A 23,926-nucleotide genomic window follows, 5' to 3' on the forward strand; every position below is an offset into this window, starting at 1 on the left:
CATTAGGATACACAGCAATCAATTTCCTATTGGAACCACAAGTGAGTGTCACTTCACATGAAGGATGTGTGGGAGGACTGAATAATGAATTCCATAGGTCATTGAGATCTTAAAGGATTCATATCCTTTTCATTGCACATTCAAACAGGATATCAATGGCTGATAGTTCTCACAAGAAAGTTGGGCAGTGGTTTAATTTCCCCCATTTCTGAGTTCTCAGTTCTATCCACAAAAGGGCAGAGAGTTGGAAATGTTGAGCTAGGTTGTTTTACTCAGGAAGTGGGGTTGATGGCAGGGTGGGGAGGGGCTGTGGGGGCAGCAGGGTGGGGGGGAGATACTCCTGGCGCAACAGGTTAGGGGCAGCGTTGGTGGGGCTCTGGAATCAATTGCCAATACACCTTCTTGACCACAGTCAGTGTGTGTTCAAAGGACACTCGGTGGTGGGGCTGGGGTGGTGATCTGTGGGGAGGGGCAAGGGTTAGGATATATTCTAAATTGATACTTGGTTGATGCAGTACTGAGAGATCATTCACTGGTGCCATTTCTGAGATTTAAGCCTTCAGTGTCGATATTAGGTAAAGGCCTCTGATTAAAATTAGAGGGAACTGTGTAAATCCTTGAGTCAGGAAAGAGTAGAAGGATGTAGGTTTGAGGTAGAAAACTGATGATTGGTGGAAATGAGATTGTGAAACTCAACTCAGACAGCAGAATGAGCTGACTTTCCTGATTACTGATTAGTGTCGGCCATGGCTCATTTGGTAGCAGTCTCATCTCTGAGCCACAAGATTCAGGGTTCAAGCCCACTTCAGGGCTTGAGCACAAAAATCAAGGCTGATGCTTCAGTGCAGTGCTGAGGGAGTGCTGCCTCGAATGAGGCATTAAACTGAGGCCCTGTCCTATTGCTTGAGTGGATGTGAAAGATCCCATGGCTCTATTTCGAAGAGCAGGAGAGTTATCCCTCGTGTCCTAGCAAATTTTTATCCCTCAATCAATATCACCAAAACAGATTATCTGGTCATCATCGCGTTAGTGTTTGTGTTTCCTACATTGTAACAGTGACCACACTTCAAAAGGAGTTAATTGGCTGTAAAGCAATTTGAGATAATTGGTGGTCATGAAAAGTGCTATATCAACGCAAGCCTTTCTTTCTTTTGCTACATTCTCATATTCTTAGATAAATCCCTTTGTAAGTTATGATTTTTTTAAAAATTGGACTGCATGGTTGAGAGCTTCCTGAAAGGCCTGCCAGGTGGCGTGAAGGGAGGGGACACAGGGCTTTCATTGGTCATCCCACAATCCGGCAAGAATGCCACACAAAAAAAATCATCGACCTGACCAGGGAAGACAAGGAAAGCATTCTCTGGGCTTCAATTCAGAACTCAGAATTCTATTATAAGTCATAGATCATTGAAATTTGCCTGTCTCTATGCTTGAAACGGGTTGCCCTTGCAATTCATTGTTTGTAGTGCAGGCGAAGGTTAGATGCTTTCAAGATAAAATTTTTTTGTTTGTCAAAGGCACAACTCAAAGGCAAGTTAAGTCATAACAGTCTATTCCTGTTGAGACAGATGAATTTGACATCTTTATGGAGATCTTCTAATGCCTAATGTCTAATAATGTCCTTAAAAGAATTCTTGTCAGTACAACACCTGAACTTCACACAAGGGAACCCACCCAACCTCTTCTGCTTTCTTCCAGCGGGGGAAATTGGTGCATAATGTACTGGACTCAGACTGGAGACAAAATTCCTCCTCCTTAAGAGAACAGGGCCCTATGGCTGCAGGGTTACCATGGCACTAAGCCTGTGGGCTAGGCCAAGATTGGCATTGTAGGGGCCATGCAGATTCTTGCTTTGCTTCCTGGGCAGCAATTCATTCAAGGATTGTACTACTCAAAAATAATAGCAGAGATGTTTGAAATTATGCTTTGGTTCGATAGGCTGGATGTGTAAAAACTGTTTCCACTTTTGGAAACATGGTGGGAAGTGGAAATTGAGTGGGAAATTGCTCATGTAGTGTATGAACACTGGCATACACAATGTAGATTGAATTGCTTTATGTGTGAGTGTTTCTCATAGACACGAAGGGCCAAATGGCCTGCTGTACTGTAGCCATTCTATGTAACCTGATGAATAATGTGTTGCACTATTTTCTCTTCTCACAGCTCCACACCAATTGTAAGATACAAGGGAAGACGACACTAAGGTGGAGACAGAGAAGGAGGAAGGGGAATGGGAGAGTTCAGGATGAGACGGCTCAGTATCCTGGTGACGGTGTGGAGAGGGTAGTCAAGTAGTCAAGGTGCTGTTAAGATAGGAGTAGTGACATGGACATTCCTATCCCCGCACTGCGCTGTAATGGGGGCTGGTGGGTGATGTAGAGGGGACGTCCAGCAGTAGCCACTTTCCTCAGCACCAATACCCTGCCCTCCCCAGGAAAGCTGCTTCCTCACCCACTCCCTGGCTTCTCCTGCACTTCACCAAGTGTGTCCATCTCCCCTCTCACAGGTAGCTGTAATAGCCCAACCACCATTGGAGGACATGTGAGACAGAAGGGACATAGCCTGCAGTCAGGGACTGAGCAGTCACAGGATTGGAGAGTTTTGGGCAGGAGTGGGAAAGTGCACCCTGGGCCCCTATCAGGCAAAGGTTAACATGGGAGTCCAACATGAAGAGGAGTGGGTGCAGGACTGCAGCTAGATGCCACTGGGTGGAAGTGGGCAATCTCTGTTAAGAGGTTACAAGAAGAACTCAAACTGATTGTGGAGGTGCCACAACTGCCCTGACCTCCATCTCCATCTTCTAAAGGGCAATTAGGGGTGGGCAACAAATGATGGTCTTGACAATGACACTCACAAACCATGAACAAATAAAAAAAACCTCATGGCGCTTATAGCTCAATACCAGGAGCACTGAAGATGAAAACGTATCTTGTCGTGAAGAGTCTCTTACATGTTTCAGCCTGTTTCACCTGGATAGGTTGGAGAAGAAAATCGAGGTACAACCAAGAAGGCCCAGGAGGTCCAAGGCCATAGGAAATAAAGAACTGGTATTACCTCAAATGAAGCATGCATCCCACGTGACAGGGCTACCTCATCAAAATCATATGGAGCATTTGAGTGTAGATTGAATTGCTTTATTTGTGTGTGTTTCTCATGGACACAAAGGGCCAAATGGCCTAGCAACTGTTTTTTAAAAATGAATATTTATCTCTATCACCTTCTCCATCTGGGATTTGAAGCAATATATGAATGCTAGCCAAACTAAAACGCTGAAAAATTAATCTTTCATCCTGTTGAATAGGCAGCTTTCCTGTATAACTGGCTACATGTTTGACAGCCTGTGCTGGTTAATGATGTTGGTCATCAGTTTCTTCTGCATACTGGCAACAGTTAGGTACAGTCTTTGAGGTGGAGACTCATGTTTTCTGAATGATTTCCCAGTGTTTTTCACAGTGAGCATGTGTCACCCTTCTCACCCAATAGTTTAAAATGGCACCATTTTGGACTGTGTAAGTGGTGGGATGCAGTGGTAAGGATGAATGAGATCGAGGGTGAATGGTGTTTTGTTTAACCTCCTGAGGTTACCATTCCCTGAAGATGATACAACTATTAGGGAAGACTGAATAGTTGGCATTCCTTTCTCTAGAAAAGAGAAGACTGAGGGATGACCTTGTAGAGGTCTTTACAATTATGAAGGGGTTCAGTAAGGCAGATATGGTGAAGGTGCTTCAGTTTGTTGGGGAGTCCAAAACTAGGGGTCATAAATATAAGGTAGCCATGAATTCAATAAAGAATTTAGGAGCAACTATTACTTAGTGAGTAGTGAGAGTGTGGAGCTCAATACCACATGGAATAGCTGATAGATTCATTTAAAAGAAAACAAGATAAGGGAGAAAGGAATAAAAAGATATTATTATAGGGCGAAATGAATAAAGTGGGAGGAGGCTCGTTTGAAGTATAAATACTGGTATGGACCTGATGGGTCGAAATGGGCTGTTTCTGTATTTGTTCTCAAATCCCTCTATGGACTCGCTTGTCCCTATTTAATCTCCCCCAGCCCTACAACCCTCTGAAATACCTGCGCTCCTCCAATTCCAGCCTCATGAGCATCCCAGATTTTATTTGCCGCACTGTCATCATGTTGAAGGTGCTATACAAATCAAGTTGTTGTTGTTCTAAGCTCTGCCATACTGTATACAGTACAGCTGATCTCCTTATTTAAGGAAGGATGTAAATGTGTTGGAAGCAGTTCAGAGAATGTTTACTAGACTAATAACTGGAATGGGAGAGTTGTCTTATGAAGAAAGGTTGGATAGGCTAGGCTGGAGTTTAGAACAGTAAGAAGCAACTTGATGGAAACATATAAGATCCTGAGGGGCCTTGACAGGGTGGATGCAGAGAGGATGTTTCCTCTTGTGGGAGAATCTAGAACTAAGAGTCACTGTTTAAAAATAAGGGGTCACCCGTTGAAAACACGGATGATAAGGAGAAGTTTTTTCTCTCAGAGGGTAGTGAGTTTTGGAACTCTCTTCCTTAAAAGGTGGTGGAAGCAGAGTCTTTGAATATTTAAGGCAGAGGTAGATAGATTCTAGATAAACAAGGGGGTGAAAGGTTATCAGGGGTAGACAGGAATGTGGAGTTGAGATTGAGAATGCGGGGATGAGGTTACAATCAGATCAGCCATGATCTTATGAATGGCAGAGCTGGCTCGAGGGGCCGAGTGGCCTACTCCTGCTCCTAATTTGCATGTTCGTGTGTAAAGGTGAGTGTGTTGTAGAATACAATACTGTACAACAGCACAGGCGTTGGTGTGGAAAGGAAGCACTGATTGAACAATTCTGCATATCGGATGCGCTGACCTCCTTACCTGTTTCTTCAGTCTGCACTCCTGTTATGTGAGACCCCCACAGCTAAAAGCAGAGTTTTGCAATTTTTCTCCCAAATTATCTTGAACACCGTGGAGTATCCGAAAAATGCTTCGCAGAGGTACAAGCGGACACCAAGCAGAAGAAATAAAAACAGGAAATGCTGGAAGCACTCAGTAGCCCCGGCAGCGACAATGGAGAGAGAAATACATTGACTGATCTCAAACGTTAACTCCATTCCTCTCCCCTCAGATGCTGCTAGACCTGATGAGTTTTTTCTGTATTCCCTGTTTTTATTTCAGATTTCCAGCATCCGCAGTATTTTGCTGTTGTGTTACAGTGGGAGGCAAGTGAAGGTACGATCAGTGAGGTAGGATTTGAAGCTGTGCTTTGGAGGAGTCAGAGAGATTACATGGTGGAGGGAATTTATGAAGCGCAGGGTGTGAGTGTGGGGCTATGACGAAATAGGACGAGATGGGGGACGATGCTAAATGCGATTAGGACTATTTGCTCATGTGCTGGGTAAGCTCTGAATAGTCTATTTTCTTGCTCCTGCTCCTCTTTACCTAGGATTACATAGGATATATGGCACAGTACCAGGCCAGTCAGCCCATCTAATCCATGCCAGCATTTATGCTCCACTCCAACCTTCTCCCATCTTTCCTCATCTAAATCTATCAGCATAACCCTCCATTCCCTTCTCCCTCATATGCTTGTCCAGTTTCCCCTTCTATACAAATTGGGGGAGATGATGGTGTCAACTGGACCAATAATCCAGAGACCAAGATTAATATTCTGGGGACATGGGTTCAAATCCCACCACAGCAGTGGGTGGAAACTCAATTCATAAATATGGAATACAAGCTACTCTCAGTAATGGTGACCATCTCAATTATCATCAATTATTGTAAAAAACCCATCTGGTTCACTAATCCCTTTTAGGCAAGGAAATCAGCCGTCCTTTACCCGGTCTGGCCTACATGTGACTCCAGACCCGCAGCAGCGTGACACAGGCTCACGGGCTGGGATTTTCCAGTCCCGCTAACGGTGGGAATCTTTGCAAGTGGGACTGGAAAATTTGGAGAGTGGCCGGAAGTCCGTTGGCTTTGGGCAGGAATTTCAGGTCCCACTAAAATCCCGGCCACAGGCTGCCTTCCAAAATGCCTTTGGCAATTAGGGGTGGGCAACAAATACTGGCTTTGCCAGTGATGCCCATATTCACTTTAACTACTTCCTGTGGTAGCAAGTTCCATCCTCTCACTAGCCTTTTGGTAAAGAAATTTCTACTGAATTCCCTATTGGATTTCTTGGTGACTATGTTTTATGGATGGCCTCTAGTTCTGCTTTTCCCCACAAGAAGAAACATTCTCCCTGTATCCATTTCACAATTTTAAAAACCTCTATTGGGTCACCTCTCAGCCTTCTGGAGGGGTGTCGCAGGAACTTTATTTTAACAGAAGTACTTTTTTTTTCTATAAACCTACCTTTGGATGTCAGCTGCTGGGGCCACTTAAGATTCCTGAGCAGAGTAGGTGTCGGGCCCTGTCCCACTCATTGGAAACAAACTTCTAAAAGGGGTCCTCAACGGGCATTACGCCTCCCACTTACATATTCAAGATCATTGTGTCTCATGCCAATGCAAGGTGGTTGCACAAGATGGCTGCTGATACCCACCTGTCCATGTATACTGGTCCGCGCACGCGCAGAAAACCAATGACATCACTCCGCTGCGCTTAGCCTGACATAGTGCCAGCAAAAACCTATCAGAGAGCGGCTGCCACGCACCTGGACATGATTGACATCCACATCGACCAATAATAAGGTTGGATGTTAGTTTGAGGGGGGGGCGGAGTGATGTGTGTAAGCCAATTAGAGCTGCGGGAATGGGACTGAATGAATCATGTGTGGCTGTAGCAGTTCGGCTGAATGAGGTCACCGTTGTTACAAACTGAGGCCCAGTGTGAGATCGTGAATCACCAAATCGGTGCCCGGGACAAGTGCCCCCTGCGTCCTTCGGTGACCTCCTCTGGTTTGGGGAGCTGTGGGGCGAATGCTGTTGGGCAAAACATGAGATTTTTGTTGCTGGTTTGGAGACGGGATATTACCTGGTGTTCTCTTACAGAGTTTGCTTAAAATACCTTTCAAGATTCCTGGGAAAACATCTTTAATAACTGTTGGATAAGCATTTCCGCTCCTGGCCGCTGCCTACTCTATTGCTGTCAATGACATCACAGACTAAAAACACTAGAACTGTGCATGCACAACATTGGAAACAAACACAGTCATTCAAGATGCCTAACATCTGCTTTAGGTATCTGCTGGGGTCAACTACAACAGGCCCCACAAACCTAGCTGTGGGTCCACAACCTTTGCAGATTGGTTACAAACCATTCCACTGCTAAATGGATCTGCTTCCTAGCTATTTTATAATCGAGGGAAAGGTGTAACACATGCCACTTTCTACCAGTGACTCCTGTTGGAATTAACTCCGCATCAGCATTATCAGGATAGGAATCAGTTTGGCTACAATGCCCTTATGGCTGCTCTGCAGTTGAATAGCCCGCCCACATTCTCTGTCAAAGCTGATGCAGCTGCTATGCCCAGGTACAATGGTCCTACAAAATTGTACTTAAAAAAGAATTGCTGGCTTGCAGCTCGTGGAACTGTATCCAGTGGGGAATCAACAGCTTCTGCAGCCCATTGAACTGCATCCAACAAGAAGTGAATAGGTTCTGGAGAGAAGAGGAAAATTGATGGCAAAAGGAATCGTAAGTAGTTAGCAATAAATAACACTAGCAAATTAGTCTGCTGTTTTTCCCCAATCAATCATGGGTTATAATTGTGGTTACAACACAATTCTGCCGACCCTGTGTTAATCTATTTCAAAGCACAGAACATGCTAATTAGCTGCAATCCATCTTTGAGTAAGTACTAACAGTGCTTAGTACCTCACCCTTACCTTTGACCTTAACAGCTGCAATATATCTGGACATGTAATGCATCCTCCTCAATAGCTTGGTTCAAAGATGAAAATCCAGTCACTCTGATTTTACAATTATTTATTAAATGTGTGCCTAAAACATTGTACTTGAACCGATTGCCCCCCAGATCAACAAGAAACAGGCCGTAAATGTAACTCAATCAAATGAAAGTTGCACCAATGTCAAATGAGGGAGAATGAGCCATCATATTTGAAGCATTTCGTAGGTAATACTATAAAGCGCTTGAGATGCAGTGGCAGGTCAGCTCTTCTGAATAGTTTTAAATAGGTCTCAAGGGCTCAAGAAATTTTCGGGTGGACTTTATTTAGTTGACAGGCCTGGCTGTGTGACATGTCTTCAACAGCGTGGAAAATAAGATTATCTTTTGCTTGCAGCGGCTCCCTCCAGCACAGAACTAGGTGTAAGTGCCACCTGATTATCAGGCCGCCTTCAACCAGCTGGCACTGTGCCCACACAGTTTGTCCCTGTTACCAGCTAAGTTGCTGTTCAGTGGCCTTGGCAGATGAAAGGAAGAACAGATGTTTTCAGCAAGAATCAGAATGTTAAGAGATTCCTTTCCGGAGTTTTGTGTGTAGCCGGTTAGCGAATTGTCACTTTACCTCAGGGATCATGGCTCAAAATCCGGCCCATCGGATCTCTTCTCTCCATGGGGGGGTCTCAAGGAAATGGGTCCAGACGCAGCGACGCAGTGAATTGAATCAACTAAATGCGTTGTCAAGCCATGAGAGGAAGGATAGTGCCTGTCATTTCCCCACAAGGATCAAGCCACAATGGGGGGGAGAGGAAGGGGGAGAGGGGAGGGATGAAATTGGAGGAGTGAGTGGGTAGCAGTCGCACCTCCATAGGGAGTGAGGAAGAGGGAAATAATCCCTGTGTCTCTCTCACACACTTCTAACAGGGTTGGATATGTTGGGATCAATACTCCTAAATCTCAGCCAAAATAACAGTATAGCTTGGTTGCAAAACAAATTAACAGCCTTTGAAAGATTATGTCCTTGTCTATCACAGAGGATGCTAGACACAGCTCTGCCATCTCCTAGATTAAAAAAAGCACTTTTTTCAATAATGGGTTGCTGGCACAGAAAGCATCCCTTGACCTGTGTTGCAACTCATACTACGTTTGATTTTGCTTTTATTCCGCATGCGTCCTTCAGGCCGAGATCCAACGAAAGGCCACAGCTCAGGCATGATCTGGCTGCTTGTGTTCAGGATCAAGAATGAGCTGCCATTTGCCATGCTATTGATAATGGGCACATCCAGGTCAAGCCTAGTAACCATCCTAGTCTCCCGACATTTTTATCTCCATCAAGATCCCACAACCTGGAAATGAGATAAATGAGGCTTAAAGAGTTTTTGGTGGCATTGCCTGAGGGAGGAATGCTGGCCAGGATATACCAGGAGATTCCTGTTCTTCTTCAGATAGGATCATAGGATTCTTGCTGTCCATCTGAGCAAGGCCTTGGTTTAACATGTTATCTAAATGATAGCACTTAAGACAATGCAGCACTCCTTTGGTGTTATTCTGAAGTGACAAACTAAATTATATGTGAGTTTTAACATCCAAAGCTTGGGGTCAGGTCAGATACTAAAATTTTCAAAAACTGAACTTAACCCGCCTACTTCTTGCTTTACCTGAGGACAGACAGGGGCAGGCTACCAATCCACTCCCAGGCTGGCAACTCATTGCAACTTCAATGTTTAAATGAGGCTGGCAGCCTTTAATTTAACCTGTTTTGTGGTTTAACAGTGGCCGGCTGGGTTTCCAGGACCTTGGGAAAGCTAGCAGGTGAAAAGAGCAGCAATGGGGAGAAGGTAACTGCCTTTACACCACTCCTTGTTGACCAGGGACAGAAGGAGTGATCCCCTGACCTCCCAAGTCCCGTTAAATTCCTCTCCATACAATGACACCCAAGGTCAAGGATCAGATGCTCCCAATCCACCCAACACTCTCCACCCCTCCACACCCGCCAACGCCCCCCCCACCCCCCCCCCCCCACCCCCCACCCCAACCCCCCACCCCCCACCTCCACCCCAGACTGGATCCTTCCAGGGGTGTGGATTAGATGTACTTGTTCTTTTTATTTCATTCATTCACCAGATGTGGGCTTCGCTGGCTGGGCCAGCATTAATTGCCCATCCCTATTGCCCTTGAGAAGGTGGTGGTGAGCTGCCTTCTCGAACCACTGCAGTCCATGTAGTGTAGGTACACCCACAGTGCTGTTAGGCAAGGAGTTCTAGGATTTTGACCCAGTGACAGTGAAGGAACGGCGATATATTTCCAAGTCAAGATGGTGAGCGACTTGGAGGAGAACTTCCAAGTGATGGTGTTCCCATCTCTCTGCTGCCCTTATCCTTCTAGATGGTAATGGTCGTGGGTTTGGAAAGTGCTGTCTAAGGAGCCTTGGTGAATTCATGCAGTGCATCTTGTAGATGGTACACACTGCTGCCTCTGTGCATCAGTGGTGGAGGGAGTGGATGTTTGTGGATGGGGTGCCAATCAAATGGGGTCCTTTGTCCTGCATGGTGTCAAGCTTCTTGAGTGTTGTGGGAGCTGCACTCATTCAGGTAAGTGGGGAGTATTCCATCACACTCCTGACTTGTACCTTGTAGATGGTGGACAGGCTTCAGGGAGTCAGAAGGTGAGTTACTCATCGCAGGATTCCTAGCCTCTGACCTGCTCTTGTAGCCACAGTATTTATAGGGCTAGTCCAGTTCAGTTTCTGGTCAATCGTAACCCCCAGGACGTTGATAGTGGGGGATTCAGTGATGGTAATGCCATTGAACATCAAGGGGCGATGACTGGATTCTCTCTTGTTGGAGATGGTCATTGCCTGACACTTGTGTAGCGTGAATGTTACTTTTTAAAAAATTCATTCATGGGGTGTGGGCTTCTCTGGCTAGGCCAGCATTTATTGCCCATCCCTAGTTGCCCTTAAGAAGGTGGTGATGAGCTGCCTTCTTGAATCGCTGCTGTCCCTGTAATGTAGGTACACTCACAGTGCTGTTAGGAAGGGAGTTCCAGGATTTTGGCCTAGCGACATTGAAGGAACAGCAATATATTTCCAAGTCAGGATGGTGAATAACTTGGAGGGGAACTTCCAGTTGGTGGTATTCCCATCTATCTGCTGCCCTTGTCCTTCTAGATGGTAGTGGTCATGGGTTTGGAAAGTATTGTCTAAGGAGCCTTGGTGAGTTCCTGCAGTGCATCTTGTAGGTGGTACACACTTGCCACTTGTCAGCCTACCTACATAATCCAGCTCTATTACTATGCATACTATGCAATCAAATGCTGGCATTTGGATATTGAAATCATGTCCTTCAGACTCAATGCTAACAGTACGATCCAGTGACCAAGTCTTCTTCTATTAGCTCTTTAATGAGTTGCCCGCAATCATTCGTGAGATAGTGTTTGGAACCTGACTAGTAATGAGAAAATGGCAGGTGCTGGGAATACAGAGCTCCTGAACTGTGCTGACTTCTCCAGTACCTGAATCTGAACCGAATAATGTCAGGAATAATGTGTGAGCCAATTCCTACTATAATGAAACTTGTAATATATTTGCTCTAATAACCAATGGGGTGTTCATAATAAAAAAGGATTACTTACTTAAAAATATCACCAGACTCCAAGCTAAAGCATTATTTGATAAGGTTGGCATTGTAATACCCACTGTTAGCGTGTCACTTAAACAACCTGCTAATGTGCTGTTTAAAGGTGCCTGCAGTATGTCAATGAGATATTTACACCTACAACCTGGTACGGCATATTTAAAGACACCGCTGTACAACGTGAGATCTTCCATTCAAATTATCTGAGGAAAATGGATGCTGAACAGTTGATGAAGAGTTGGTGGAAGTAAGCAAAGCATCATGGAAAAGAATGGTACGGTTTGGGCTTTCAAAGGCAAAGAGAGAATTTGAGTATTGCTGATAAAAACGTTTTGTTGAAGCTTTTTGTCTTGCATTGGGACAATTGCAAGAATGCCAATGTCCGGGGAAGCAACAACTTTGAGAAGTCCCAAAGACTGGCAGATCGTATCAAACAGCACGTTCCTTCTGCTGTTTGCAACAGGCAAGGTACAGACCATAACCAACCAGCCCGTCCTTGCAAGGCTCAAAACACAGTGTCCAACATTAGATGTAATTCTGCAAATGGACAACATTTGTTAAATAATCCTCAGTGTGCTAAGAATTATGCTGACAACCAATTTAAGATTGTCAGTCGGGCTCGTTACATATATTAATACACGGGGGCCCTGTTCTTTGAAGACAGAAAGAACATGCACATATATTGTGTCTATTTCAGCTAAACAAAATAAGTGATAGCCATTCGCTGGTCCATTCCTCAGGGCAATGCCTTGACCAATCAGAGTCAAGCTGCCAGGTTTAAATTTAAAACAATGCTTGGCAGTTAATTGACAGTCACCATGAACTGGTGCATTATCCATGGCAATGCCTCTACCAATCAGTATTCTCTTCTCATACAGTATAAGTTGTTGCTTCCCCTGACATTGATATTCTTGCGACTCTTCTGATGAGTGCAAGATGAAAAGCTTTGACAAAATGTCTTTTTTCAGCATACTCAAGTTCTGCACTACCAAACAACTAAAAGAGAGAAGTAGTAAGGATGTCTTAAGCAGGGGGGAATGCAGAGATTAAGGCTGTGGTGGTTGAAAGCTACATCACCGATGGCGGATGAAGGTAGGGTGGGTATAAATGAGGATTTTGAAATTGGTGTGTTGGGGAACAGGAAGGTTGTGGAGAATGGGGAGATGGGGAAGGAGGAATTAATGCTGGATAGATTGTTTGCAGCAGTTATGGACAATTTAGGGCATGTGAAAGATGGAACTTGGAAGCCAGTGTGGAGCATATGAACCAGACCAATCATGTCTGTTCTGCCTTGAAGATCAAAGAATGGGTATCAATTGGGAATTAGACCCTCACAATGTAACATCACATCATCATATCTCATCTATTCCTTTCTCCTACAAAACCTCGGGCTCTTAAAGCTAAAGCTGGCAGTCACCTAATTTAACCCACTTCAGGATTTGTTTTATCTTTCCTCCTACTCTTCTGGCAATGTCCTGCGCCAATGACCTCAGCCAATTTCAGCTGCATTTTGGTTAAAAGTAAATAAATCAATATGTCCGCTCCTTCTCTCATAAGTAATTTATTTTTGGCAGCAATCCATTCCTCCCGAAAATCATGTTTTCAACATTTGAAATGTTAAATTCTTAAAATGATGGGCAGACTGGAAGTAGGGTCAAATACTTGCAGGCAGTGTGTCTATTATCCACTTGAGGTCCGTAACACTAGCACATTGCAAAGTGCCAATCTTCATATTAGAAAGTTGGAATATATTAACTTTGAAAAGAATTCCTTTCCTGCAATTCCCACACCCTGCCATCTAACCTCCCCCAGCCACGAACTCCCACTCCCACTCCTAACCTGGAGATGCTGATTTTTGTTGAGACAATCATAGGTAGCAACCACTCTCTGGCGTCTCGCATGAGCAACTTGTATTTATATAGCGACTTTCATGACTACAGGGTGTCCCAAAGTGTACAAGCAATGAAGTCTTCGGGGTAGTCACTGTTGTAATGAAGAAAACATGAACGTCAATATGTACATAACAAGATCCCACAAACAGTAAATCAATGAGCAGACGGACAGCGCATTGAAAGCTGCCAGGCTGCCAGCCTTGCCTCCACCTTCCAGCAGCATTAAAAATTGTGGCGGACGCAAAATGGGGCCCTCAAGTGGCCACTGAAGGGCCTCATTAGACCCAAGGGTGGGTGGGCTGCCTGAACTGTTGCCCACAAATGTTGCCCTATCATAAAAGGTAGAGGTTGGGGGTGGGTGGAAAGGTGGTGTTTTAAAGGTGGTGGTATTTTATGAGTACCCCACCCTCAAATACGCTGGCGGGGAATGCAAAATTCACCCCTATCATAGGGATTGTTTACATTCACTTCAGAGGGGCAAATTGGGCCTGGGTTCAATGTCCATCCTCTGATGCTGAGGGAAGCATTGCACTGTCAGCCTAGACATTGTGCTCAAAGTACCTGGAGTGGAACCTCTGATTCAGAGGCAAGAATCCGGCTCACTGAGGCTCAGATGATACCTTAACATTCCTCATATAGGAGCCTGAACATTGAACATTAGCAGGTTATTTGTTCATGAAAAGCATCACTGTGAAAACTGGGAACACTTGCGACATAAGCCATCAGGAATTGCAATTCAGAGTGATTTCCCTCTGCCTAGGGCACTGAGGTCAACTGTCATGCATCAATCACTGTCCTGTCCTAGCTAAGGTCAGCTAACACAGTAAAGGCTGGGGGGGGTTAAAGCCTGGCATGCTGCTGATTTACGTGGTTCAGTTCCACACTAGTCCATGTATTTAGTAACGTACCTTTAAGGAGCGCCAGAAAGGATTGAAACAATGAACGATGTTCTTGATTTGCTTCCTGTTCCAGCCACAACAGAAGTGGCTATCTATCCTCTTCATCTCCAAGTGACTTGAGCATTACGATTAGTCATCTGTCTTTTTCAGTTCAGTTTGGCCACAAGCCAAGTACAAAGTTCTGCCACAGAACACTCGTAAAATCAGGCTATAGACCGTTTAAATCAAATCTATAGTATACCTAGCTGTCCAGTTAGAGTAACATGGTGCTACTGCATTGCTCCTTTTCATACTATAAAGTCAGTTCACCGTGGCTCAATTATCGATAAGCAAAACCACCTTCCTCTTTATTACTAATTCTGTGAATTTATCCCATTTCTCTGAGGATAAAATGCTTGTCGTTGATCTTCAGCACTGATCCCAGACTTTGATCAGCTTTGGCACTGAAGCCAACCCCTCAGAGGCGCCCAGGTAAAGCACACATAGAAACTTACAGCACTGAAGGAGACCATTCAGCCCATCATGCTTGTGCTGGCTCTTTGAGAGAGCAATGGTGTTTAGTCCCACATCCTTGCTTTTTGTCTATATCCATGCAAGCGCCGCCTCCTCAGGGACAATGGACTGTCGCTGTCGGAACGTGCTAGGCAGACAGGGAAGGTTTTTGTCTTACTGTCATTCCAGTTCATTCAAAAACAAGGTGGTAACAGAAACAAAAATAAACAGCAACTCATCGCACCAACTTACTGCTGCATTGTGATTGTTCCAATTATTGGACAGACTTGAATCCAAGATGGGCAGAGCTCCTACCTGAAACAAGCAGGAGCCTCATAAATAAATGCAATTGGGGTCATTTAGTTCATCCTTTCCTGTCTTACCCCTGGCACATCCTGCTCCCACCCAGCTGCAAGTTGGGAAGCAGCCATTCCCATTGATATTTAAGGGAACACTGCCAGGTACAGCAGGATGGAACTTTAGGAAATGTTGCTCTTGGAATAAGTTGCGGCATCTTATTTTGACTTCAATGGAAAGGGAAATGACACACGGCGTAAAATAAATGGCCGCGCGGGAACAGTTAAAATCAACCTCCCCATCTTTCACTTTGTTTATCAATACATGTTGTGTTAAAACAAATTGCTATGTGTGCTTGTTGCCTTTTGGATCCCTGATGTTGGTAGTAATCACGCTTTAAGCTTGAAAAGATCAGAACTCTTTAACTTGCCATGCTGCCTTGTACAATGGAAGGACCGGTTTTGGCCGGTTCTGGTACACTTCGCATGAGCCTTGAGTGTAGCTCTGAAATGTGACCCTCTGGACCACTTACACGTAACAATTAGTTCCTAACTCTTTACAGATATTTACAGATAATGCAACAATATCTAACACACATCATTGCAGCAGTTGTGAAGGGCATCATTGTGACCTTGCCCAATGAAAAATTGAATTTGTCCAACATTTAACTGTGAAGCCACTGCTCCTTTAACACAAGGGGCAAACCATAGGTTGAAACAAAAAACCTACACCCAACTTCACTCTAGCAGAAGATGTCACCAAAACTTCCTGACGGAATTCTTCATATCCCTTTCTCTTCTGAAGTTATTGAATCCTCGCTGGGATCCAGTTCCACTGGGGAGAGGGGTATGGGGGCAAGAGTTACTCACTGGTACCTTTCTTCTGTGGGCATTCTTCACGTGTGAGTGGACAGGCAGTTCAACTATCGAAGAGGGAAAATTCACAGCTGAACCTGCTTACATCCTTCTATACACACCCAATGAGGCCTTCCAGTAGGGAATGCTTGTTAGAGATCAGGAGCAGGGATCCTGGCTGGTTTTCCCTTTTCCTTTCTCTTAGCGGGGGGGTGCTGCAATGCAGATTCTACTGTGTTGCTGCTGCTGAAGCCAAATAAATGGGCACAATCCAGGAACGGACCCTGAGGCCTACTTAGGCTGTGTGGCTCAACTAGTCTCTCCCTGAGCCAGCTGGGATGCCACCTGGCTCTGTGGCACTTTATTCTCAGAAGTTGAAAGGTTGCTGAATCTGATGGCGCACATTTACATATACAGTACCTTGCTGACTATATCAGCTCTGTTTACCTTGACAAATTTCATCGCTTGACAGTTGTAGTCTCAGTTTGAATTGCAAGCGATAGATCAATCATCACGGTTTGATTCTGGGTAAGCATTTCTTCCTCTGTGGCTAACTCCTCTTATTTTACACTTTTTTGCTCTCCCCACTATCTCTGCTCTTTGAGATTCAGGCTACAATTGAAATTACAGCCCAGCTTTCAGTCATGAATAATTAAATACTGACTCCAAACTAACTCAAAGACATATTTTAAAAAAAATACCTCAATAATATTCAGCCGCAGCTATCAATGTCTCTCATATTTATACGTGTGCATGTTTTATATCTCCCTTCCCACATCATAATTCAAAATGAAATGTCGTCCTGTGACCAACATGCAGTTGTGAGTTCTCCAAAATAATAGTTCCCCAATGTAAGATCTTGTGACTAACAGTCTCAAATCAACCTGAACTTTGCCTTTTTGTTCATCTATTTCATACTTTCTGTCACATTATCAGCTCCTGTGCACAATACAATTCCCCAGATGCGCTTCTTTTCTCTGCTTTCTACTGAAGCTGGTGGGCTATGGTTTTTTCAACATTACCTCACTCAGTTGACTGTTCTCCATCTGTGGGTCCATGAGTGTTGACAGGCTGGGTGCCAGCCTCCCTATGTCAAACTCCTAACATACAGTTTTCAGCAGTTAAGCAATCAAATCCAGAAGGCCTGGCTGATTCCCTTCTCCGCCCTCCACCCACCCACCTGGGGGGTCACTGAATTGGAGCAGCCTAGCTGAAATCAATTAACTCAGCAAGGACTGGGGATCGAACCTGGAACATTGTTGGCCATAGGAATAGTAGTCGGCCATTCAGCCCCTCGAGCCTCTTCTGTCATTCAATTAGATCATGATTGGTTTGCATCTTGCCTCCATCTATCCACCTTGATCCTTTAAGACACTTCTTCAAGCCTACCTCTTTGACCAAGCCTTTGGTCAATCTGACCTAATATCTCCTTATGCAACTCAGTGTCATATTTTGTATTATAACGCTCCTGTGAAGTGCTTTGGGACATTTCATTATGTTAAAGGTGCTATGTAAACAAAAGTTGTTGTTGTTATTGATTCTGAAACCCTTAATGCCCAACAAAATCTATCAATTTCAGTTGAGAAATTTTCAATTAACTCCCCAACCTCAACAGCTTCTGAGGGGAGAAAGTTCCAGATTTCCACGACCCTTTCCATGAAGAAGTGCTTCCTGTATGGCCTACTTCTAATCTGAAGTTTATGCCAAATTGTTCTGGACTCCACCACCAGAGGAAATAGTTTCCTCTCCATCCACCCTATCAGCTCCTTAATCATTTTAAACACCTCAATTAGATCACTTCTTAATCTACTATGCACAAAGGAATACAGGCCTCATTTATGCAACCTGATGACACAGACTTCAGCAAAAAGGATTGTTAGGTCTTCAGCCCTGCAGTTCCATAAACAGCCACCTGGAGGTGCACTTATGGTGGAAAAGGACTGTGAGTGAATCTCATTCCTTGGACAAAATCTTCTGCTATCAGCGGATGTCTCGCTTGCTGCCTGAAAAAACGGCGATGAGACACCCATGCTGATTCTGAGGATGATAGCCCGCTGCACCTTCAGGCAATTAAGTGGACAGTGGTGGGCCTTCCTCCAGACTGAGGACCCCTTGGTGGACTTCCTGTCCACCAAAAGCTGCCGGCCAATCAGAGGCAGGCAGCTCTCGCAACCAGCAGTGCCACAGAGGAAGCTGTGGCTGCTGCAGGAACAGCACCCCCCAGAGTCCCAGGATCGAGAAGCAAAGTGCTGTTGGGGGGGGGGGGTCTTGCGAGGTGGGGTCATGGGGAGGGAGGGGCATGGGGGTCGGCAGCAAGGGCAGGGGTGTGGCTGCTGACAGCCACCCCCTTGCCTCCGGTCCATGCCCTTGATCTTGAACAGATTAGTGCAGATCGAGGTGCACCCCACACCCCCAACCTCTCCAGCAGACATGCAACATGCACAGTTTAACCAAGCATGCAGGCTGCATGTCAGCAGGCCCACCTGGAACTGGATTGCCATGAAGGTGGGTAAAGGCCCTTAAGTGGTCATTAAGTAGCCACAAAAGGGACTCAAGTGGAGGTGAGGTGTGAAGGTCGACCATGGGCCATCCCACCCAGAACTTAATGCCAGTGGAGGCAGGAAGGCTTGAGGCACCCATCCCAACATCAACCCACCAGATTCTCAGGACCGCCCTCCTCCTTCCTTGCCTCCTGTGGGGGCAGCAGATCCCACCCCTTGCGAAAAGAGCCAGGTGAATGTTTGATGCTTCCCCACTGGGACAAAGAAAGCTGTCTGGTGTGAAATATCAGTCATTCCACCCTATATCCTACTATTCCAGGGCACTGCCAACACACTGAGGGATTGTGCCAAGTACATGCGACTTTATAACCTGGCACTGCTGAAGGATTTAAATCTTATGCTGATTGTTCTGTGTCCACATGAATAGGAAAGCACTGAACAAGAAAATAACAATCATCAGTATTTAAACCGCACAGTTAATTTAGAAAATGCATCCTCAAAGTGATGCAAGACAAAAATTGGATGCAGAGTCAAAGAAGGTGAAGGTGACAAAAGTTTTTCAAAGAGGTGGGTTTTAAGGAGGAGTGAGAGACAGACAGAAAGTTTCAGGAGGCAATTCCAGAGCACTGAGTCTAGGTGGCTGAAGGCACCAATGCTGGACAAATAGAGAGTGTGTCGTGGTCTCTTACTGTCTGCTGCTACCTTACATGTTGAGGGTCTTGATTTAGATCTCAAGGGATCTGTCTCTATGCTCGGTTACGTATTGATACTGATGAGGGCTCTGATCGAACACAACTACATTAAGTTTATTACTAACAACAACTATATACAGCTCTGCACAGGCCTCGATCTAGCCTGGGTCCTAACAGTTACATAGACTGATTACTTGACTATATATATGCCTGATTCATAAGGTATACATAAAGTCTTACTGATACAGAGTCACAGACAGTAGTGAACATCTGCAATAGAGATCACAGGCAATAGTGAACCTATAACATGGAGGCTGTACCTTTATCCTCCAGCCTTACACATGGTGATGTCAAAGTGATGTCACTATGCAGCTTTGTGCATACAATATCACAAAAGGGTGGATGGTCAGAGGTCTGTCCATCATTAGCTACAGTCCACAAGGGTCTGTAGGCACCTCTCCATGTTGGAAAGAGACAAGTGGTTATAACTTGAGGGGCAACACTCCACATCAAGCATGGCTGGCCAGGAATCTCTCACCACCTACCATGGGTATATTGGAAGGATTTGCTGGTTGATTATCAACCTGTTTGGCTGTGTCATGAACCATGGCCATCAGGTAATGGAGCGCGACTCAAACCCAGAGCTTCTGGCTCAGAGGCAGGGACGCTACCCACTGAGCCTCAAGACCCCCAGAGAGGGAACCAAGACAGAGGAATACATAGTTTGAGGATGAGGGGAGCAGTTGAGATGATGATCTCCACTGTACATTATTTCTAGTGAAAAGCATCCTGATTTCATACAAAGTGAAAATTGGTAGTGGGCCTCCCTTTTTGAACTGATGCAGTCCGTGCGCTGATAGTGTTCTTACAATGGTGTTAGGCAGGGAGCTGCAGAATATTAACCCAGCAACAATGAAGGAATTGCAATCCAAATCAGGTTGGTGTATGAAACTTGGAGATAATAGCGTTGCCATGACATTGCTGCTCTTGTCCTTTTTCTCCTTTCTGTTACTTCGTCAAAGAATCCTGTCAAGTTGGTCAAGCACGACCTACTTTTTAGAAATTCTTGCTAGCTGAACGGGATTAACTCATGTTTCTCCAAGTCCTCAGTAATTCCATCCTGTATTATATTTTCAGTTACTGCTATTGTGTTATGATTTTCTATTTTGAGCAATGGCTTGAGTTCCTCACTATACTCTTTCCTCATAGATATTAGTTTGCAGTCTCTTGGGTTGGGCAATATTTCTTTTTCTTGTCTTCCTGTATCCTGATTCCTAATTTCTTTCTTGTCCCATTTTACTTTTGTCAACATTTTTTATCTCTTTATCCCTATAAAGCCAATGTTCCTTTTCCCCACCAACAATAATAACTTGCATTTATGATGCATTTTTAATATAAAACATCCCAAGGTTCTTGACAGGAGCATTATTGGTCAACATCTGACACTAAGCAATGTAAGGAGATATTAGGGCAGGTGAACAGAAGCTTGGTGGAAGATGTAGGTTTTAAGGAGCATCTTTAGGGAGGAGAGAGTGGTAGAGAGAGAGGTTTAGGGGGGGAATCCAGACTGTGGGGCCTAGGCAGTTGAAGCCACGGCTGCCAGTGGGGGAGTGAATATAATCGGAGGTTTGCAAGAGGCCAGAATTGAGGAGCACAGATATCTGAGATATCTGTAGGTCTAATGGAGAATTCAGAGATAGGAAGAGATGACAGAATGGACGGATTTGAAAACAAGGGTGAGAATTTTAAGATTGATGTGTTACTGGACTTGGAGTCAAGGTAAGTCACTGAGCGCAGAGGTGGTATGTGTGAGTTTGGATATGGGCAGCTGAGTTTTGGATGGTTCATGATTATGGAGGGTGGAAAGTGGATGGCCAGACAGGGGAGAGGTCAAATAGTCAAAGCTTAAGATAACAAAGACAGGGATGAAGTTTTCAGCAGCGAATGAGCTGAGGCGGAAGCAAAGTTGGGTGCTGTTACAGAGTTGGAAGTAGGCAATCGTGGTGGTGAGCAAACACGGGGGTACCAGCCATCTTCATCACTAAACTACAATGACCCTGTGTCTACCACAGGCAACAACCCCTTCAATTAAGATCCAGGACATTTTTAAAAATTAATTCATGTGGGCATCGCTGGCTAGCCCAGCATTTATTGCCCATCCCTAATTGCCCTAAGAAGGTAGTGGTGAGCTGCTTTCCTGAACTGTTGCAGTCCATGTGGTGTAGGTACACCCATAGTGCTGTTAGGGAGAGAGTTCCAGGATTTTGACCCAGTGACAGTGAAGGAACAGTGAAAGATTTCTAAGTCAGGATGGTGCGTGGTTTGGAGGGGAACTTCCAGGTGGTGGCGTTCCCGTGTGTCTGCTGCCCTTGTCTTTCTAGATGGTAGTGGTCGTGGGTTTGGAAGGTCCTGTCTATGGAGGCTTGGTGAGTTCCTGCGGTGCATCTTGTAGATGGTACACACTGTTGACACTGTGCGTCAGTGGTAGAGGGGGTGAATGTTTGTGGATGGGGTGCCAATAAAATGTGTTGCTTTGTCCTGGATGGTGTTGACCTTCTTGAGTGTTGTGGGAACTGCACTCATCCAGACAAGTGGAGAGTATTCCATCACACTCCTGACTTGTGCCTTGTAGATGTTGGGCAGGCTTTGGGGAGTCAGGAGGTGAGTTACTTGCCACAGGATTCCTAGCCTCTGACCTGCTCTTGTAGCCAGAATATTTACATGGCTAGTCCAGTTCAGTTTCTGGTCAATGGTAACCCTTAGGATGTTGATAGTTGGGGATTCAGTGATGATAATACCATTGAATGTCAAGGACTGATGGTTAGATTCTCTCTTGTTGGAGATGTTCATTGCCTGGCACTTGTGTGGTGTGAATGTTACTTGCTACTTGTCAGCCCAAGCCTGGATATTGTCCAGATCTTGCTGCATTTACACATGGCACGTTAAATGTTCAGGTGCCAATGTTACACAGTGACTTTTCAATAAGATCATTTTCTGAAAATTCAGGTGAGGGTGGCGGAACAGGTGTCATGTTGTGATCTGAAGATGGAGTGTTGTTAAATGTACCAACTCTCAGAGTTGCAGCGAAGGTGATGGCTCCAAGTGGAGCCGTCTGACAAATTGGATTCTCGCCTACTGTGATGCTGAGCCCTACTGACCAGAATGAGCCCTCGGCCATGTTGAATTCACTGACCTCATCCTGGCTCTGTGAGGCAGCCATTACAGCGTCTCTAGGTTACGAAAGGAAGAAATTAGCTCGATGTCTTTGCACGATCCCTGCCCACCCGGGGTCAAATTATCTGTGATGTTCACTGTCTGGACTCCCCAGATGAAGATTGGCTGCTAGGGTAGGGTACTTGTTGCGCTTGCACATGTAAAATTGTATCCCACCAAGAGTCATTGACATCAAGAGAAGAAGGGAGAAAACAAGAGGGCAGAAAAGAAAATTAAAATAAAACTTATGTGTTAAGTTTAAAAATCCAAACTATCACTGAATCCATCAGGTGCCAAATGAAGTACCCAGTTACAATAAAACTTCATGCAGAGTGTCACATCAAATAGCTTCACAGAGTGAAGAATATTTACTGTTACTTTATCGGCTAACTGGGTCAGAGAGGGGCTGTGGGGAGACAAGAAATAGAATCTTCTCTTTCCTCCTAAGGCAAGCCTACCAGGCAAAACACTTGAGGATTAAAGATTTATTTTCCCTGTCCTCTCTGATGCTGTTATGTGTGGGATTGTATAATGTATAATTCTCAATTCATGTTAAGCTTGTATTGAGTCAACCTGCATGCACTGCAGATCAATGTTGTGGTAATGATGGTGGGCGGGACTGACTCCCAGCCATATTGTGAATGCAGTGAGTGTGGCCACGAGCACAGAGGTCACTCTCTGCACATCCATTCATGCTTCCTTGTATATGGGAGTTTCGATCTTTGCCAGGCTTGAAAGGACTGCACCTGCTCTCACATTACCGTGCGTGTAATAACGATCGAATGCAGTGCCCCAACCAACTTAGTGAAGATCAGAGGGGGATTCAGTGCAAAGTTGGAATGCAGAAAATGAACCAGTTCAGCCGTTCTGTGGTTTTTCAGCTCAGTGGCAATCAACGTTAAATTTAAACCTTTCCGAGCAAAACATCAAGAGCTTCCCTGGCTTAGCTGATGAGGTAAATGTCTTAAAGACATGCCCTTTGGAAAGCAAACATGCCCTCTGTCAGTTCATATTGGGAAATCTCAAGCACCTTCCACTTAAAGAGTGACCTCTGTGGTGAGACTGAAATCCCTCAAACCGTACCCCAAAGTCAGTTAAGAGAACTGGACCGAATTCTTTACTCTCACTAGAACAGGTTCTCCTCAATGTTGAAGCACAGAACAACAACAACACCTTGTATTTATACAGCACCGTTAACACATCGCAAACTACTTCACTGGAGAGTTATCAAGCAAAATTTAACACCAAACCACAGAAGGAGATATTAGGACAGGTGACCAACAGCTTTTGTCAAGGAGATAGGTTTTAAGGAGATGAAGAGGCTGAAAGGTTTAGGAAGGGAATTCTGGAGCTCAGGGCCCAGGCAGCTGAAGACATGGCCCTGAATGGTGGTGTGAAGAAAATCAGGATTGGGCAAGAGGCCAGAATTGGAGGAGGGCAGAAATCTTGATGGGTTGTAGGGCTGGAGGAGCTTACAAAAATAGGGAAGGGTAAGGCCAAGGAGAGATTTGGAAACAAGGGTGAAAATTTCAAAATCAAGATGTTGCCAGACTGTCTATCCACAGGGAAAAATCAATCATTGTCCCACTCTGGGCTATCCTGGCACACCA

The sequence above is a fragment of the Cetorhinus maximus genome, chromosome 15 (assembly GCF_964194155.1).
Source record: "Cetorhinus maximus chromosome 15, sCetMax3.hap1.1, whole genome shotgun sequence".
NCBI lineage: Eukaryota > Metazoa > Chordata > Chondrichthyes > Lamniformes > Cetorhinidae > Cetorhinus > Cetorhinus maximus.